Here is a 7685-nt window from a genome sequence, read left to right as displayed (position 1 = left end):
AAAAGGGCAAGAATTTAGTTGAATTACCTTGGGTGAGTTTTAAAGAGATTTTTTTTATATGTGCTATTACAGTTCTGAGTTTCCTGGCTAGCATTCTTAATATCCAGCTCCATAGTCAGGAACTGAGGTATGCCCGGGGATTAATTATTTTTGTGCAATGATGACTATTTTCCAAATTGAACTGTTTTCATAGCTAAATTCAGGCATGCACATATGCGTGTGTGTGCACTCACACAGAGAACAGATCAAGGGACCTAATGCTATTGCAGGAAGCATCAATATTTCTGCTTGGTGAAGTGTATAAACAGAAGTTTTCAATTAAGTAAACAGAATAAAATAGAGAAACTAGAGTTGAATCTAAACTAGCTTGAGCATTTTAACAATCAATGGAGTTAACATTATAGTTAACTGAAGGGTAGAGATAAAAATCCTCTCTGCTTCACCCTGATGGGAAAACCCATCAATCCCCTTTTCTACCTTATCGAGCTGCATTTTGAGAATGGCATTACTGTGCCAGCCCGTCAGGTTCCGGTTTGTCTTGAAGACATGCATGCATGTGACTCGTTTAAAGCAAACTGAAGTGAAAAAGCACAGTTTGGTGGTCTTGGTTGGGCCCTTCTCACCACTGTTTCCATGTTTCTGTCTCTTATTGCCTTGAATCCCTATTTTTTTGTGATTGACTGGATCATTCCACCAAAGTCATGCTAGTAGCAGGTAACAAATCTACCACCATCCAAAGTCCATTTGTAGACAAATAAGACTTCCAAGTAGGAATCCAGGCCACCTGTCTGCATCTTGTTTTCATTACGCTTTCTCGATTATCATTCTTTGTGGACCTTCTCATCTTGACTTTTGGTATTATTGCCTGCTCTCCGCTTTGTCCCAGGGATAAGCAACGTAATTTTGAATTCTTGTAACCTGATATCGAAACCATGTTGGAGCAAGAATTTCAGTATCTGAACCTAGCTAGACTCCTGGAAGCCCTGGGTGAGAGGTAATTCGTACCCCATTTAAAGCTCTGTTGGATGGACCAGCCAAACCTACCTTTTGCCGAGCCCATCTAGGAGAGGAGGTGAACAGGATCAGTTCGGACGCCTGTCTCTCACCCGATCACCTGGACCGTGGACTGTGTGTGCTATTTCCTCCTTGATTACAGCAGTGACCTTGTGTGTGTCTCATGCCTTCCAGTCACTCAGGGTAATCTCAGTTAACACAATTTTCATTGTTTACCTCTATGAATGAAGAAGTCACAGATTCGCATTTATATCTCTATTCATCTCAATACATGCATACGAAGCTGCTTTTTTTTTTAAAGATTTTATTTATTTATTTGACAGAGAGAGAGAGTGAGAGCAGGAACACAAGCAGGAGGAGTGGGAGAGGGAGAAGCAGGCTCCCCTTCGAGCAGGGAGCCCGATGGGGGGCTCAATCCCAGGACCCCGGGATCACGACCTGAGCCGAAGGCAGACGCTTAACCACTGAACCACCCAGGTGCCCCTGAAGCTGCTTTTTCAGATAAGTACTTCTTGTTCACTTACTTTCTCCTAAAAGCAAGACGTTAGAAAATTCTAGGGAGGTAAGGGTGTGACTCAGGCAGCTGCAGTGGAAGTGTGTACTACGGTACATTTGTAAGGGGTCCAAATGCAGTTACTCAAGAACTAGAATGAAGAAGAGGTAAAAGAAAAGGAAATAATCATTGTGGGAAATGAGTTATAATTGTTGTTAGCATTTTCTTTGTTTTCAGCTTTAAGGAAGTATCCGAAAGTTTTCTAAAATAAGATTTTGCTTCTCTTGTTTTCTCCATGTTAACTGAATCTTTAGTGTTAAGATGGAAATATATAGAAGTGGAAACCCACTAGAAATTATATCCTTGGTTGTTTTATTATCAATCACTAAGAGGATTAAAAAGGCTTAGTATCAATTACCTGACTAGACAACCAATGGAAAAAATAAAATTACATCCAAAAGTAATGGTGATAATTGACTTGTTCAGGCTGCTGGAGACCTTATTCACATGCCCTATGATTATGCTTTCATTAGACCCCACTGAAGAGATGGCTCTCTGGGGTGCCATGATTCATAGGCTAAAGCTCAATGCAGTGGCAATATTACACAAAGGTGGAATGTGACAGGTGAAATTAGGCCAATTAAACACATACAATTCTGGGACTAGTTAAATTTGTCCATACCAGATTGCTTGGTTGGCGTAAACCATATTTTCCTAGCTCATCTGATTATGATTTCATCTTGTGTTTACTCTTACCCAAATGAAAGGAAGTTAGGCTATGGACAGAGAAATACCCACCTTATTGTCTTAGTTATTCCTGGCACTGGTTTTAAGGACTTGTTCATTAACAAGGCCATAAGTTTTACCCTTTTTCCCTGATCCAAAAATGCATCCATTTAAGCTAATGTGGCACAGACTGTCCTCCTCTGTCTTCCCTGGCTCCCTCCTACTCATCTTTTAAGGCAGAGGGGAAGGTTTCTTGTTCTGCTCCTTCCCTGCCCCACCTCAAGGTGAGGTGGCTCTCTTAGGTACACCTTTCTCATAGCCTATAAGAGACAATGATCAGATTGCACCCCAAGGACCAGAGATGTCATTCGGAGGACAACGTGCTGACTTGTAAGGCATGCAGGACAACCGACAGTAGTTTAGCATGGTTCCTGTGGTCTGTCCATCCCACAGAGGTGCTCTGACTGATGGACCCAGTACATGGGTCTCACTTATCAAGACTAAAGGAACACCAGGGCGCCTGGGTGTTTCAGTCAGTTAAGCGCCTGACTCTTGATCTTGGCTTAGCTCATGACCTCAGGGTCGTGAGATTGATTTCCGTGTCAGACTCCTCGCTGGGCATGGAGCCTGCTTAAGATTCTCTCTCTCCCTCTTCTTCTGCCCCCCAATCCTCCCCCACCCGTGCACACACTCTCTCTCAAAAAAAAAAAAAAAATTAACAAAGACTAAAGAAACACCTACCAACTTTTAAAACTCTTTGTATCTACTTTTTGGTGTTGTTTTTGGTAGCTGAAACTTTGCTGTTATCTTGATCTTTAATTTATCAGGATTTATCTGTGTATACCACATTTACATAACTTGTTTAAATCCTTGGGCAGCTGCCCATATGAGTACATGGTCCAGGTATCTCTTCCACATGAACACCCCCATATTGTGTCTCTCATGGAGTCATGCGCCAGTGTGTTTACTTGTATGTTATCTACACCCGACTGTAAACTTCTCGAGGCCAGCCAAGATGTTTTGTTCCTCACTAAATCCCTCATATCTAATATGAGGCCTGGCATAGAGTAGGTGTTTAGTGTCATGAGCTTATTGAATGCATAATAGCTAGCATGTATTGGACACTTTTTGTATGTGGCAACTTTCTAGGCATTATCCCATCCAGTTATGAGGTGGTTACTCTCGTTCTTCTCATTTTACAGATTAGAAAACAGAGTCATAGAGGTAAAAATGCCTGAGGTCACAGAGCAAGTAGGTGGCTGACTGGGGATATGACCCAGGTTGGTCTGACCTCAAAGTCCTTGCCCGTAACTATTATGGCTAATGCTTTAGGATCTGAGTCACCCTTCCAAGGAAAGCAGGCACCTGGGGCGCTGTACAAAGCTTGGACCTGTTCCCACTGGAGTCTGGGAGGGGCTATCCTTTGTCCTCAGGCTATGAAATCAGGGAGGCAGGTTTCTTGGCTAAGAAACTCTACTCCCCCGGGGAGAAATGATAGCGATTGGCAGACAGTCCTACTGAACCATCAAACCGAAGGGGCTAGGCAGATGGAGACTCTAAATACAACACCATGCCAAGGGAACTGGCAAAGAGCAAGAAGGTTTCAAGTGGAGGGTTGAAGCCAGAGTCTCGAGGGATTATTGAACTGGAAAGAGGAGCTGCGGTATTGCATGGATTTTTAAGAATGCCCCTCAGCTCAGACTGCTGACTAAGCATCCGTCCATGCCAACAGTCCTCGGTTTTTGAGAACTTTCTCTGGGTCAGCCACTGAGCAAAAGATACAGAGATAAGCTGGCCATATCACCTGGAGCAAGAGAAAAGATTCTACACGCTTGCACAAACTTTGGCACACAGTGGGTGTTCACATTGCCCTCCATCCGTGACTGCCTAACAAGAATTACTGTGAAGAGCATTCTTGAGCGCTCACTATAAGTCAGGCGCTGTTCTCAGTGTTTTCTATGCTTTCAAACATTCTATCCTCACAACAACTCTTTAACGTAGGTATGATTAACGTCATTATATTACAGATGAGGGAATAGTTAGCGGGCTTGCCCAAAGGCAAGGGTAGAGCCAGGATTGGAACCTAGGAAGTCTGGCTCCAGAGTTTGAGATCCTAACTTCTATACGCACTAGCTCTCTAAGCGTTAACTCATTCTCTAGGTTCCCTTTCACTCAGTAGCATTTATTCATTTACCACACCTTACCTAGAACCTATTAGGTGTTTAGCATTGGAGTGGTTGCTGGGGATGGAACAGTAACGAAGCTAGGCGAGGTTCTAACACGGTCTGAGATAGAAGGGCTGTTGAGCGGCTCATCAGCTTAGAGAAAGCAATGACACTCCACCTGTCCCCCTCAGGACTCCAGCCATGTCCCTCCTCTATGGCTGCAAGCTGCACGTGCTTCCCAGGAAAGACAGAATCAAGACAGACTCCACTCACTCTCGTGAATCAGAACTGCTAGGATTTGGGTTTGAGTCCTTCCTGTGTTGGAATTGGCCAGTTCCTGGGGGTGATAGCAGATAATTCAGCCTTTATGTGAGAGGGAATTCTTACTGGAAATATTGCATTCCTGGAATCAAGGAATCTAATTTGACAGCAAGCATATTAATTGAGACTCCGGGGCTGCACTACTCCCCTTAGGAGAAAAACGGCCTTGCTTGTGTAAACTTGAGAGCATCCGCCTGCCCCGCCCCCAGCAGTGTGCCCCAGAGTCCACAGAGAATCAGAAGGGGCATTTTTAAATGAAAAGACATGTCCAGCTGTATTTGTCTGTTGCTACATTATTATGACAACTACTTCGTATTCGCGCATAACGTTATTAGTTAAAATAAAAGCAGAGCTGACAATAAACTTACAGAGAGAACAACGTAGATGGATGTTTAAAATGTTCTTGCTTTCAAGCTCAATAGTGAATAACTGAAAAATCAATTTTTAAAGATCGCTACAGGAGGGAAGAAAACACTATCTTTTGAAAAACAGATTTCATCAGGACCGTGTGGGAAGCCCTTGTGCAGCGCAGGCTGTTATCTGGAAACTGTATCGTACTTATCTCGGAGTCTGGCAGACGATTCCATATTGTACCTCTACTCTGAGTCATTTTAATCCCCATCCTGCTTTTTCTAGTCTGGTTTCGATATCAATTTGGTTTTATTGGCACGGGGCTTAAGAACCACAAAGGCTAGGAAGCAGTACTTTGGATGAGCCGAAGTGAAGCACCTTTGAATTCCAATGTATAGACTTGGACAGAGAGGGCAGGACAGGGGCCCCGAGAAATTTTATGTGATCCATTCAACACACACTTACTATAGGCCAGGCTGTGTGCTCTGGGCTGGGGTATAAAGCTCAAGAAGTCTATTCCCTGGCTCAACAAGCCTGCAATCTGATGGGAGAGTGAGACATAGACAGATGAGTGCAGGACAGGGAGGGAATTCTGTGAGATCTCTGGAGCTGGGTTAATGCCAGCAGGAGGGTACATCTGCGGCCGGGGTCCCCAGAAGAGGACAAAAAACACCACCCAGGTGGGAGCCAGGGTGGCAGTTGTAGGTAAAAGCAGCGGTGGTTAAGGGGACCAGCTCTTGCATCAGCCCGATCTGGGCCAAGGCTCTATTTCAGGACCCAGGAGCCATGAGCCTTGGGCAAGTTAATCACCATCTTGAACTACCAAAGGGTTTTGCACAGAGGAAAGATAGAGTCAGCTATGTGCTTCGGGAAGATCTCTGGAACATCTGCGTGGAGAGCAGGTTGGAGGAGGCAAGGCCAGAGGCGGGAATGGAGAGGAGAGAGCTGAGCTCTGTTGAGGAAATCAATGTCTCCAAATGCAGGCTCTTTTATATGCACTGCCCAGCATCTGGCAATGCCAGAACTGACAATGATTCACCATATATAGTACTTACTTCGGGTTTGGCAAGTGGCCGGAGACCAGTGAGGAGAGCTGCCCCTCCTCTTTGCTCAGCACACAGGACCCATTCAGTATCATCCCTTTAGACCACGGCTGGGCTTCTTGCCCTCCAATCCCTGGGTTCCCCTGGTCCTGGGGAAGTGACAGGCCTTGGGAATCAGAGAGACAGTGCCCTTCCTCATCACGCTCAGCTGCCCTACTGTCTAGGAGGTCACGGATTGTCCCGGAGGTAGCAAAGCCTTTAGTGCATTTGCTGGGAGGATCTCGTGGATGTAAACTCTGCTACCTCTGCCCCCCCACCCCGCCCCCGACAGGACGTGGGCAGACAGCATCTCCGCGGGACCGGGGCCAAGATGCAAACAAGCACAGCATCTTCATGCTTCCTGGCCACAGAAGGACCTGCTCCCCGGCTCGCTGGGACGGTGCTTGCTGGCGAGGGAGATTTTAAAACGGTTTGAGGTTTTTCCCAGGGCATGGTTTACCCGCTCTGGGCGTGGTGGTACTCTTCAAGAATGGCAACGACAAAAATAAGGCCTGTGTCTTTCTGTCTATGAATGGCCCTAAGAAATGCTGTTGTAAAGAAACCCGTTTAGCTTTCTCGAAATCAGTTTTCTCAACGTGTTTGGCTTCAAACCCCTTTTCCATCCATCTGTTATCAGCTGTGTGGAAACGATGTGGGGACATGCCAGTGTCCTGAGTCTGGGAAGGGGTAGGGGGGATGCAGGGAGTGGGGTGTCACGGCGAGTGGCCATTTTGGAGTTTATTATCCATGTGACCAGGCAGGTTAGTTAGCCCCGCCCCCCAGGCCTCTGTTTCCTCATCTGTAAAACTGAGATAACACTGAACTTGGGGATTGTCACGAGGATTACCTGAGACAAAATAGGTAAAGCTGCAGTTATTTTTTTCCGCAGTGTGGGCAATCATGAGTCGAGACTTCCAAGGACTAGTTCTCCCAGTAGAATTGTGTTAGCTCATTAAGGTATTAGCTGCGAAACCCGAAAGTGAGACACACATGATTTATCTGAAACGGAGTAACATTAGGTTGATTTTAGGACTGAGGATAGAGGCGGACTATGGAGCGACCCGCGTTTCCTTCACGAACGCCGGGGCCGTGCAAACACTCGCATCAAGGCTTCCAAACCAAATACTGACCAAGGCAGGCACGTCTTGTAAAAATGATCCCCTCCACCGCCCCCGCCACCCCGCTTCAAGTCTGTGACATAAAAAGGTAACAAGCTAACAAGTTTGGTCTGTTCAGTGTTGTTTATGGTGTTTCACTCGCTTGGGAAAATCAGGTACTAGACTTGGGGTGTGAGGAGGTTCTGAATAACGGGGAAAGCAGTGTGATTTCTGGGGTTCTTTGCTGGCCTAAAACATTTCCGCACCTGCCAGCTGTTGTTTGGAATAGCTATCACAGAGCACGTGTTTCCAGAGTTGGCTGGGACAACTGCCACGCGGACGATGGGCGCATGGACGTTTGGGTGGCTAGATACAGCACAACCTTCCGGCGCTGCTACATTAATATATTGCCCTTTCGTACACGACAACCCTTTCC

Source organism: Mirounga leonina, unplaced genomic scaffold (genome assembly GCF_011800145.1).
Source record: "Mirounga leonina isolate KUSES-001 unplaced genomic scaffold, KU_Mleo_1.0 Mir_101608, whole genome shotgun sequence".
NCBI classification, from domain to species: Eukaryota; Metazoa; Chordata; class Mammalia; order Carnivora; family Phocidae; genus Mirounga; species Mirounga leonina.
This window is presented reverse-complemented; position numbering follows the sequence as displayed.